This window comes from Podarcis gaigeae (genome assembly GCF_964106915.1).
Source record: "Podarcis gaigeae genome assembly, chromosome: 16".
Classification (NCBI taxonomy): domain Eukaryota; kingdom Metazoa; phylum Chordata; class Lepidosauria; order Squamata; family Lacertidae; genus Podarcis; species Podarcis gaigeae.
In genome coordinates, this window is record NC_139693.1 from 40,810,956 (window position 1) to 40,824,121 (window position 13,166).

General features: G+C 42.7%; 1 long non-coding RNA gene across 1 annotated transcript in view; it reads right to left on the reverse strand.

Moving 5' to 3' along the window:
* The window catches only part of LOC310834395, a 128,178-nt gene that overhangs the window by 113,869 nt on the left and 1,143 nt on the right, over nucleotides 1-13,166 (reverse strand). The window lies entirely within an intron of this gene.

Below are 13,166 nucleotides of genomic sequence, written 5' to 3' on the forward strand. Positions count from 1 at the left end.
AAGTTTTAAGTCTGGCAGGGCAAATCCACCTCTTTCTTTAGCATCAGTTAAGATATTAAATTTTATTCGAGGCTTCTTGCCCTGCCAGACAAATCTAGAGATATCTCTCTGCCACTTCTTGAAACACTCCATTTTATCCAAAATTTGCAATGTTTGAAACAAAAACAGCATATTTCTAAATCCTTTTTCACTTCGATCCAACATTTTTCATACTTATCTTTAAATAAATTCACATTCTTAGTGGTCATGTTAACCCCTAGGTGTTTCACTTTCTTAACCAGTGTTAATCCTGTCTTCTTCTGAAACCTCTCTCAGTCACTGTTAGATTTTTCTCTAAAACCTTAGTTTTCATCTTATTCAACTTAAATCCCGCTACTTGTCCAAATTCTTGGATCAGTTCCAGTACTCTTTTAGTACTAGGTTCTGGCTCCTGTAATGTCAATACCAAATCATTGGCAAATGCTTTCAATTTGTACTGTTTAGCTTCGACTTGTATACCTTTAACCATTTGGTCCCTTCTAATCATATTTAAAAGAACCTCCAAGACCGATATAAAAAGCAATGGAGAGATTCGGCAACCTGGTCGTGTTCCTTTCTCTATCTTAAATTCTTCCGTCACTACATTATTCACAATTAAATTAGCCTTTTGTTCTGAGTAAATTGTACCTATACCCTTGCCAAAACCTTGACCAACCCCCATCCCCTGTAAATTCTTCTACATAAAACTCCAAGAAATGTTGTCAAAGGCTTTCTCCGCGTCCAGAAATATCAAAACTGCTTTAGTATTAATATTCACTTGTAGTTTTTTTAGAATATTAATTATGTTCCTCGTATTATCAGACAGGTGTCTGCCCGGGAGAAAGCCAGCTTGATCTTTATTAATTCCTTCTACTAGCACCTTTTTTAATCTTTTAGTCAAAATGTCTGCAAAAATTATAATCCACATTAAGCAAAGCTATAGGGTGGTAGTTCTTAAGCTATGTCTTCTCAGACTCTGTTTTCGGTATAAGTGTAATCTATGCTTCCTTCCACAACTCTGGTGCCCTTTTCCCTTCCAATATTTCATTACAAACTTCTTTTAATGGCTGTACTAACCATTCTTTCAAGGATCTATAATATCTTGAGGTCAAACTATCCGGTCCTGGAGATTTACCTAATTGCATGTTCTGAATGGCCCCTTCTACCTCCTGCTCCATTATTTTGCAATTCAACATTAGCTTATTGAGAGATTTTTTGTAGTCCATTTGTTTTCAAAAATCGGTCAATGTCCATTTCTTTCTGCGTCTCCTGTGTATATAATTGTTTAAAGTACCTCTGGAAACACTTCCTGATCTCCACTGGATTATGTATATGTTTTCCTTCCACTTCCAAGTTTGTAATAGTATTAAGTTTTTGTCTTTTTTCATTTTTTTCATTTTTCGTTTTCCGCATTTATTTGCTGATCTTGTCTCATCTGTTTATTTGCTGATCTTGTCTCATCTGTTTAATTTTCCATTCTATTTCCTGGTTCATCATTTTCATATATTGAACTTGATATAACTTTACCCCTTTCAGAATCTCCTGCGACTTTGGTTTCGCTCTCAGTTTCTTTTTTCCTTCCTTTATTTTCTCCAAAATCTTATCTTTTTTCTCATTTTGGACTCTCTTTTGAATCGCATTCTGTTGTATCAAAAATCCTCTCATAACCACTTTGCTTGCGTCCCAAATTACTCTTTTTTTCAACAGTGGTGTTCATATTTATCTCAAAATAGTCTCTCAGAGTTTTTTGGGCCTTCTTAGTCACTTCTTCATTCCTAAATAATGTGTCATTCATCCTCCATCTGAAGGAACCAGTTGGTGTTAGTTTCATTTCCATCTTCACAGCATTATGGTCGGAGCAGGTTTTAGGGCAGATTTCCACCTTTCTAGTCTTCGGAGCCAGCCCTCTAGTTACCCAAATTTGGTCAATTCTTGTTCATGTCATTTTGGCCTCAGAGAAGAAGGTTCCCTCTCTTCCCAGGGTTTTTTTCATTCTCCAGATGTCAACTAAATCCATATTGTCAGCCATATCAAAGAAAGTTTTTGGTAGTCTACCATCCTTAGTAACTACCTGTCTCTGTGCATTGTTCATATTTGTAGACACCACTCCATTCATATCCCCCATCAAGATCATATTATAGTCCATATAGTCCATCAGAGTCTCATGTAGCTTCTTGAAGAATTCCGATTTTCCCTCATTTGGTGTGTAAATGCCTAATATCAAAAATTTCTCTCCTTGTGATTGAATTTCGATTGCCACCAATCTTCCTTGGTCATCTTTAAATAGAAATTTTGGTAATAGGTTCTCCTTTGCATAAAGTACTACTCTTTTTTTAACTTTGTCTGATGAAATAAATCCATGTCCCAGTCTTTTATTACTCAATATATTCCTGTGTAGCCTTATCACATGTGTTTCTTGTAAACAAATCAGGTCCAATTGTTCTTTTTTTAGTAAATGAAAGACTCTTCGTCTTTTTTCCGGGGAGTTCAGTCCATTAACATTCCAGCTTAATACTTGCAGTGCCATGATGTAGTTACTTTAGTTCTCCTCCAACTGCGCCCAGTGCTTGCTCTTGTTCTGTCGGTGGTGTTAGTATCGCTTTCCCTGGGCAGTCCAGTTCAAAAGGTAGCTTTGCTATGTCCACTATAGGTGATCTTCTGTCCAGTACTCTTTGCTCTAGTCCTCTATCTGGTGATCTTCTGTCCGATGCTCCTGGCTCTTTTCCTAGCCCCTTCTGTAGATCCTCTTCGTAGTTACTCAAAAAATTTTCTTTGTCCTCAACTGATCTTATTTTCATTTCCCTTCCTTTAAAGCTAAAGGATAGGCCTTGGGGAAATTCCCACCTGAAGATGATTCCGTTCCTTCTCAACAGAGCAACCAGATTTCCATAATTGGACCTAAGGTCCAAAAGATGTTTTGGGATATATTTAAATATTTCCACTCTTGACTGTAATATTTCCAAGGTCTTCTGATAGTACCAACCCAAAATTTTATCTCTCTCTTCTTTAGATTGGAGGGTAATCAAACAGTCTCTTACTCTATTCTTCTTTCCTCCTCTTCCAAGCCTAAAGGCACTCACGATTTTAACTCCTTCTTGTTCCAAATCCAGATCCCAAAACTCTGCAAATTCCTGCGTGAGAAAGTCTATCAAACTACCTTTCTCCAATTCAGGTACAGCTCTGATCCTCAAATTTGTCTGTTTTTCCTTAAGCTCAATCATAGAAAGCATCGACTTATGGTCCTCAATTTGTCTCTGTATATCTGGGACTCTCTTTGTTTCCAGTTGTGTTACCTTGACTTCCACAGCAGGAACTTTTTCCTTGGCTTCCTCTGCGATCTGTCGGGTCAAAGTAGATTCCTGTATCAATTTCTGAATGGTTTCTATGTTAGTATTCACCTTTTGTCCCAAACTATTTATACTTTCTGTATTTGTATCAATTTTAATATTTGCAGCGTCCACCTTCGCATTTGACGCATCCACTTTTGCATTTGTCGCATCTACCTTCCTGCTAAGTTGTTCCAAATATTCTTTTTTTTAATGAATATTTATTAGCATTTTCAAAAAAGGACAAAACATATAAAAACAAAAACAAAAATAAACAAAAAAATACAAAAATCCAAAACTTAAAAAAACAATTAAAAACACCTAAAAGTTCAAATACTTATTTTCTTTTAACTTGTTTCTCAGACCTCCTCACACCTCCCCTTCTTGTATTCCAATTTAAATTATTAGCTCAGCAAATCCTTAACTTACTTCTCCATTTTAACTTAATTTAATTTATTCTAACATGTTATTATTTTACTTTTCTTCTTTCTTCCATTTCCTCAATTTATATTTACAAACCTTATTTTCATTTAATTTAGACCATTTTAAAAACCAATTTTAACTTATCCAAATTTACACATCAATATTTATACCTCATTATTTTTTCTTAAACATTTTTCCTAAAGTCGACCAAAATTTCCCTTCCACGTCTTTCCCAATTTCCATACCAATAGCAAAGCAAAGTAAAAATAAAACAAACTATATTTATATACCCTTCGGATTCCCAAACTCCACCCACCCTTTTCCTGGTTTCAGTCCTCAACAAAATCCATCAGTCTCAATATACTGTTTAGCCTGGAGATCTCACGTCCGAGGCTCTCAATTCTCTCTCAGTTCCTCTCTGCCGGTCTTTTTGATAGTCTTTAATGTTAAACTCCAAATCTCGAAGAAGCTCCGGCCCAACAGGATCCATGTTTCTACCAGCCATACCTCCATATTTAAAAATAAAGCTTATGGAGTACTTCAAATCTTGTTTTATACTCCTTTCAGGTCCAAATGTCCCCCAAGCTCCAGCTTCCACCTCCAATTCAGGCCAGGCTCTCCACATCCGATTTTTATTTTCCTTTTTTGTCATCATGTCAGGCCTCAAAATGCTGCTCTCCTTTAACTTCTGCAAAGTTTCAGCTCCTCCTTCCTTTTCTTCAGGGGCAACATATGTCACCTGCTCCATATTGTCAAAGCTCTCCGTTTTCTCAATTTGTTCAGTTGGATAGGCTCCTTGTTTCAAGTCCTTATCAGATTCAACAATGTTATTTACTGCTAAGTCCAGAGTTGTAACATTTGTAGCCAAAACATCAGTTTGGCCTTGTAACTTTCCCAAGAGAACAAATGCTCTGTCCAATTCAGCCTGGATTTTCCTTCCTCCAGCCATTCCTGTAATGACACTAAACCCCTCTAGGGGGATTTTAGTTCCTTAGTATTCCTTTCAGCTCAGGTTATTTTGTATCAGCTCTTCCTTATTTTCAACAAATTATTACAAATTAACCAACAGAGGCAACAAAAACAAGGTTCTCCTTTTCCATCTCGACAGCCAACTTGACAGCTGTCAAACTTTTCAGTCTTTCATCAACAGGCTCTCTCGTGGGACACTCCCGGGTCCGGGGGCGGGGTGAAACTTCAGCTCCCAAAATTAATCTTATTATCCTCCAGCAAAAATTCTTATCTCGACCTTAGCTAGCAGGTCATTTGCTTTAAATTGTTTACAAAGAGGGGGGTGGACTTCCTTTTTAACCCTTCCCCACTCGTTCCTGATCCGCCAAATTTTTCTTTAAAATTCCAATTTCCGTATTACTCACGGGTTGATGTTTTAGAGTCCAAATGTTCCAAGGAAAAAGTCAGCGCTCTCCGATAATGGCTTGCGGCTTCACTCCGCAGATGAAGGTGTACTCTCAGCACCGCGCCACACCCCATCCCCGTTCCGAAGCCTTTAAAAAGGCTCCTTCAAGGATTGGGGGGGGGCGTAAATGGTGCCCGCCGAGTCACTATGTTCACAGGCTTCTGCGCCTGTGATTTTAAGCGTCCCCGCGTCGCCGCAGCGGTAAGATCCAGTCTCTGCAGAGCCGATTCCCTCCGGAGCTCGGAGGGAATCCGCCATTAATCGATGGCGCCAACCCGGAAGTCAGTTGTTCCAAAGATTCATTTATCTTACCTAATACAATCGCCAAAGCTTCTTCTGATGACATTCCTCTTGGTTTAAGTTGTGTTGGTACGGCTGCAGGTGAGGCAGAAGGACCAGATGCTGATGCTCTTCGCTGCCAAGACTTCCCAGATCTTGTTGTTTTTTCTGGGAGTGACGAATCTACTTTTTCTTTCCCATCTGCCATAACACTTAAAAAAGTCCAAGGTCAGTCCCACAGTCAGGCAGTTTTATCTTTCAAGTGGAAAATTTCCCTGATCCAACTCTTATAACAGTTTCAGAGACTTCCTCTAGGGGGAAACAGTTGCAATCCGTACTTGTATTAATCCAAAATAGCACCTTTTAAAACGTAACTCAAGCAGGAAATTTAGTTTCAATTTTCAGTTACTTTTTTCTCCTTTTTAAAGTCAGAGGGGGACAGCTAAAAACAATGTATCTCTCTTTGACAGCCAGCAGTCAGTGCGCATTTCAAAATATGGCAGTCTTATTATCCTATTGGCAGCCCGTTCCCAGGTTCTGAGCAGTGGAATTTTGACTTCCTTCCCTCTCTCTCGCAGGTATATTTAGTCCAAAACTCCCCCCCTTCTCCTGCTTCCCAGGGGGGGATTTACTATTTTTTGAGGTTGAAATTAGTCCTTTCCAATCGGCTTTCCAAGACTTTAGCTTGCAGCCTCTTTGCTTTGTTCTATTTACAAAAGCGGAAGGCGGACTTCCTGTTTATGCCTCCCCGCTACAGTTCCAAATTGAGTCTTTTTTCTTTTAAAAATTTCCAATTTGTTCTACTCACGGGTAGTATCTTTTAAAGTCCAATTGTCCACAGGAAAAAGTCAGCGCTCTCCGGCAACGGCTGTGCGGCTTCGCTCCGTTAAAAAAGCAGTCGATTCACAGCACCGCACTACTCACCCCACTTCGCTCTGGAGCCCCAAAAATGGGTTTCCCCGCGAGTAGGGGAGGCGCAGAAGGTGCCCGCCGAATCCCACGTTCATAGGCCTCACCCGCCTGTGATTTCTGAAGGGTCTCCGTCTTCGCCGTGACGGCCAGACCCAGTTCCCACGGAGCAAATTCCTCTTTGTCAGAGGAATTCCGCCATTGCCGATGGCGCTAACCCGGAAGTCCCTGGATTTTCATCATTCCAGTGGTGTTTTGCTCAGGGAAAGGATGGCGACCAGAGGAGGGAGGTCAGGCCTGGGGGAGCCATAATCCCCAAGGGGAATGGTCACGTACTCCCTGCAAACCCTGCCCATACCCAATAGGTGCTAGGTCTCACCTTCCAGACTCAGACAAAGGGGGATATTGGACTTGGCCTGGATGTCAGAGATTGCGGGCATCACCTTTTGCCTTAACCAGTGCCAGGAATGCTAAATATCCCTGACTGACAAGGCATCAGTTTTCAGCCAAGATGCCACTCCTAGTTTATGACATGCTTGTGACATATGTGTGACGATTTCAATGTGGTGTTATGGGCAATTTGGGAAAACCTTTAAAAGAGAGTGACACCCTTTGTTTGGGGCTTCTCTCTGCATCTTTTATGTTGTAGTTTGGAGTCATTGTTGCAACAATAAAGATCAGGCCTCTTGGCTGCTGTTTTGCTTCTATATCCTGGCTATGTTCTTTGCTTGACTCTTCAACCTGAGCCTGCAAAACTCTTTGCAGCAGTGGCCAGCATGGGACAGTGGCCACACCCTGTATAATGACTTTGACTGGCCCCACACCTGTGAGGCCGAGATGGGGGTGTTGTCATCTGCATAGCCCATGACACCCCCGCCCCCCACTCTGCCCAGGCTTGCCCAGAGAGGTCACTTTGGTGCTGCTAACACAGCAAAAAACAATGCAGAATGGCAACAGTTACAAGTGACCAGTCTCTGCAGCCACAGCAGGCACTGTGATTCCCCTGCGGTTTGACTTCACCCCTGGAGGCACACTCCATTGTCTCTCGAGACAGATGGATTGCAACCAAACCTGCTCTCCACCTGACTTCCACTCTGCTGCTGCAGTCAACTTTACAGCCCCCTCGCCCCTCTTTTTCCCAAAAAAAGAAAGAAAGAAAAGAAATACCGGTACTAGGCTAACAACATCCAGCTATTCTTCAGGGTTGTCTTCACTTCTTCCCGCCTCCCTTCAGCAAAATGGGGCTAACAACAGGGGGCTGTTCTGCAGGGCTGGCATAGCTCACATTCTCTCTGCTCTTAAAGCACATTCTTGCAAACCTGCTCCATGCAATAGGGGTATAATCACAGACTTCATCTACATTGGTACTAACAGAGTAATTTTAAAAATGCTTACAAACTCAGGAGAAAATCACCTCCCGTTTTGGCATGAAAACCTAAATGAGAAGGATTGTGACACACCACTCCCCAGTTGCAGCTGCACTTAAATCCCAGGTACCATGAAGTGGTGGCAGCAGCAGCAGCTCTTCACCAGGGGAAGCCAGTGGGGAAGGCTTAAAGTCAAGCCAAAAATCTCTGGTCACCTCCAGGGTTGTATTTTATGGGAGAGGTTTGAGGGCACACTGGAAATTTAGGTTTGTGCAATTAAAGTGGATTAAAGTGCTCCATTGTCCTGGTGCAACAAATCCACTTCAATCAATTAGTCTCCTATATTGGCATATAATACGCGCATCATTTACATGGATCAGAACACAACACTGTTAACAGAACATAGTAGGAGATACTTTAGGATAAAACTGTCCAGACACCGTGAGGTATGAAAATGGCTCTTAGGACCTATAGTGACGTAATTTCATGGTTTTATTCAAAAATCTTGCTACATTCTCCACAACGTCATTCCTACAATTTGTCAGTCTGCATTTCTTAGTAAAGAAAGTGTTGATTTATGTGTAGAGATTTTTCCTGTTCTACTTAATTCAAGAGTGTTCTGGAAAGTTTTCTTTCTATGTGAAAGAAACAGGCAGAAGGTTATTGTTTGGGTTATTTATTCTGGGAAGCTGAGTACAGCTGGTTTAAACTAGTTCTGTTATCTTTCTGTCAAGGTTGTGCTGACTATTAAAGTCAGACCAGGAGGAGCCTGGGTTTCACTTTTTCCTTTTATCTCATTGTTCCTGTGTGGTATTCTGTATGCTGTAGTGTTAAGGTTTGGTCTTATTACAACTGGATTTTGAATGTACTGGATTTGTGACCATTATGCTCATTTGCTTTCAGTAGCAGTAAAGCTCTGCTGGATGAAGTACAGTACAATTGCCTTTGGTCTATTTTTGGGAGCTCTGCAACATGTTTAAGTTTTTTTCTCCTCTGAAGAAGCTGGGGCGACACAATTGTTCAACAGATAAGACATCCTGGAAGAGTCAGAGCGATAAATCCCCTTCTTCTACTTTTCATATATTTTTTTTGCATAAAATGGGCAATAAAAGAAAATGTATGTGATGGATTCAACCTGTTTTGTGCCACAAGGGCAGTATCTCTTATAGGATGGGTTTTTTAAAAATCCACCTTGCAAAACTGCATATGGTAAGACGTTAAATCTTGCAAGGGAAAGAGCTCTCCCTAGGTGGGGATCATAAAGCTGATGTAAATATGGAGTGTCCTGGCCAAATGAGGGTGGAATTCTCAGCCCCAATGGGAAACAGGTTTTACTGGCTACGCTGCTAAGGGTTTGGAATTAAATATCTAGGATTCTGTGCTTGATTGTTTAGAATGCTTCCAACTGTGGGAACATAAGCAGTGACTTGAGTGATAGGCCACAGGTTCTGATTCTGCTCTCAATGCAAGCTAGCCATTCAGATTCTGCCAGTATGTGGAAAGTTAAAGAGGAGGAATCAGGCATGGAATGTAGGCGGAGTCAGTACGCTTTGGTTTCCAGCAGCTCGTCCAGTTTCCAGACAAATAGCTGCATGTGGCACACAATTTGGCAGGATTTAGTGCAATAATTTGGATTGGATGCGTTCCAACGACTGGTTAACTGCACCAGTCCATAATGGGATGCCATAGAGGAGTTTGGGGGCTACTTTGGCCTTAAATACCTTTACACTCCAAGAGTTGGGGTGCTTTTCTTCATATAACACCCTACCCTGAGTGCCTAAAGCAGGCATCCCCAAACTCTGCCCTCCAGATGTTTTGGGACTACAACTCCCATCATCCCTAGCTAACAGGACCAGTGGTCAGGGATGATGGGAGTTGTAGTCCTAAAACATCTGGAGGGCTGAGTTTGCCTATGCCTGGCCTAAAGGGTTGCTGGCTGGTCAGAAAGGAATGACCTTGGCTTCCCCTGTTCCTTTGACCAAGGCTCAAGATGCAGGGATCTGCAGGGGAGGTTTATCAGGTGAGGGACCACAGAAACTCCAGGTTTCTCCTCTCACCTCCCTCCCTGGGCTATCTCTACTGACATCCTCTTTTCTCCTTGCTGGCCTTGGACCCCCTGCACATTCTGGGAAGCAGCTCCTTGGGTTTGTCTGCCTCTTCTCCCAGTGAAGAGGATTCCTTTGCTAGCCTATCCACCTGGGTTTCTGGCTGGCTGCGGCCATCTTTCGTGAGCTTGCAGGGCAGCAGCTGAAGAAGGAGCAAAAAGGGTTTTCTCGTGTGTGTGTTTCTTTGTGGCTGATTAGCTGCTCTCCCTGTGCAAAGGTCAGAGGGAGGTGGGAGGAGCTTATCAGAGCTTGCAGGGCAGCAGCGCACACGTAGTGGCGCATGCAGTTTGATCCATCTTTTAGATTTAGGGGAGCTAGTCTCAAACGTTTGTTGGGGGAGACCTAGGTTTTTTTTGGGGGGGAGTTATTTGTCCTGTCTTCATGCATCTTATGATGGAGGACCGCTGTAGCCACCCCCAACGACACGTTCTCAAGATGGAGGGTGAGGGAACAGCTGCAGTTGCCTGCGGTTCCTGCACAATGTTTGCCATCTTGCCAAAGGTTGCGGGCAGCTTTACCTGCAGCAATTGCATGTTGATTGCCCTCTTAGAAGACAAAGTCCAGCAACTGGAGGAACGTGTAGCTACGCTCCAAAGAATTAGAGAGCTGGAGCTCTTCTTGGAAGCAACAGAGCACACCGTCTCCACCAAGGAGGAGACAGGGGATTCCCCTGCGAAGGAGGCTAGTTCACCAACACAGGAGCCAGATATATGGAGAAACGTGACTCAAAGAAGTAGGAGGCCCAGGGTTCGCTCTGATTGTTTAGAAATGCACAATCGCTTTGAGGTCCTCTCCCCTAGCATGGAAGACGAAGAGCAGACTCCATTTGAGGATCTCTCCCTCATTACAGTCGATCAGGTATATGAAGACGAGCAGCAAAGTCAGTCCTCAGGGAATGTGCAGGCGACCTTGGAACGGACAGCTCACGGAAGAACCCCGACCAAACCTAAGAGGAGGCGTGTAGTGGTGATAGGGGATTCCCTACTGAGGGGAACAGAAGCAGTGATCTGTGGGCCTGACAATATGTCTCAGGAAGTGTGCTGTCTCCCCGGGGCTAAGATCCAAGATGTAACTGAACGACTGCAAGGAATCATAAAACCCACTGACAAATACCCCTTCCTCTTGGTTCATGTGGGAACCAATGACACTGCAAGCAATAGCCTCCAGAAGATCAAAAGAGACTACGAGGCTCTGGGCAGGAAATTGAAGCAATTAAATGCACAAATTGTCATCTCATCTGTCCTCCCAGTTGAACGACGTGGCCCAGGGAGAGAGGGAAAAATAGTGGAAGTGAACAGCTGGCTTCGCAAATGGTGTAAACAGGAACGGTTTGGATTCTTAGATCACGGACTGCAGTTTCTTGAAGATGGACTTCTGGCAAGCGATGGGCTGCACCTCACAATGGTTGGGAGGAATGCTTTTGCCAAAAATCTCAGAAACCTCATCAGGAGGGCTTTAAACTGACTAATGTGGGGGAGGGAGACAGTGCTCCCGAAGGTAGGAGTCTATCAATTGAGGAAGATGATCATCCAAATGTCATAGACCAAATGGAGCAAACAGCACGCAGACCTAGTGGTGGGAGGAAAATTCCTTAAATAAGAGACACGGGGGAATGATTAATGGACTTCAATGTCTGTACACTAATGTGCAAAGCATGGGAAATAAACAAGATGAGCTTGAGCTCTTGGTACAGCAAACTAAATATGACATAATAGGCATCACTGAAACCTGGTGGGATAAGTCCCACGATTGGAATGTAATAATGGAGGGATACGATCTATTTCAGAGAAACAGACCAGACAAGAAAGGAGGAGGAGTGGCGTTATATGTCTGGGATGTGTATACCTGTGAAGAGATCCAAGATTTAGAACCTCAAAGCCAACGTGAGAGCGTTTGGGTCAAAATTAAGGGAGAGAAGAATAACAGTGACCTCATTGTGGGAGTTTACTATAGATCCCCAAGCCAAACGGAGGACATAGATGATACCTTCCTGGAACAGATGGCCAAGCATGCAAAAGGAAGGGAGATAGTAGTAATGGGGGACTTCAATTACCTGGATATTTGTTGGATGTCAAACTCAGCCAAGAGCAGAAGGTCAAACAGATTCCTCACCGGCCTTGCAGACAACTTCATTGTCCAGAAAGTGGGAGAAGCAACAAGAGGAACAGCCATTTTAGATCTGGTCCTAACCAATGTTGATGACCTGGTTAGTGGGGTAGAAGTGGAAGGATCATTAGGCGCGAGTGATCATGCTCTTCTGAAGTTTACTATACAGCGGAAAGGAGCAGCCAAGCATACTAGGACTCAATTTCTTGACTTTAAGAAAGCCGACTTCATACAACTTAGGGAAGTGCTGGGTGAGATCCCATGGACAGTTATACTAAAAGGAAAGGGAGTTCATGATGGCTGGGAGTTTGTTAAGAGGGAGATAGTAAAAGCACAACTTCAGGCAATACCAATGAGACGGAAACATGGAAGGTGCCTAAAGAAGCCAGGGTGGCTATCTAAAGAACTTTTAACTGAGTTAAGATTAAAAAAGGATGTGTACAAAAAATGGAAAAGGGGGAAAACCACCAAAGAGGAATTCAAACAAATAGCCAGCACGTGTAGACGCAAAGTCAGAAAAGCTAAAGCACAGAATGAACTCAGGCTTGCTAGAGAGGTTAAAAGCAACAAAAAAGGCTTTTATGGTTATGTTCGTAGCAAAAGGAAGAACAAAGAAACAGTGGGGTCACTCAGAGGAGAAGATGGTGAAATGCAAACGGGACACAGAAAGGGCTGAACTCCTCAATGCCTTCTTTGCCTCAGTCTTCTCCGATAAAGAAAACAATGCCCGACCTGAAGAATTTGGAGCAAGTGATTCAGCAGAGGAAACACAGCCCAGAATAACTAAGGAGATAGTACAAGAATACTTGGCTAGTTTAGATGTATTCAAGTCTCCAGGGCCAGATGAACTGCATCCAAGAGTATTAAAAGAACTGGCAGATGTGATCTCAGAACTACTGGCAGTCATCTTTGAGAATTCCTGGAGAACAGGCGAAGTCCCGGCAGACTGGAGGAGGGCAAATGTTGTCCCTATTTTCAAAAAGGGGAAAAGAGAGGACCCAAATAATTACCGCCCAGTCAGTCTGACATCAATACCAGGGAAGATTCTGGAGCAGATCATTAAGCAAACAGTCTGTGAGCACCTAGAAAGGAATGCTGTGATGAGCCCCTTGCCATGCTGTGATCAGCATGGATTTCTGTAGTCAGCATGGATTTCTGAAAAATAAGTCATGTCAGACTAACCTGATCTCATTTTTTGACAGAATTACAAGCCTGGTAG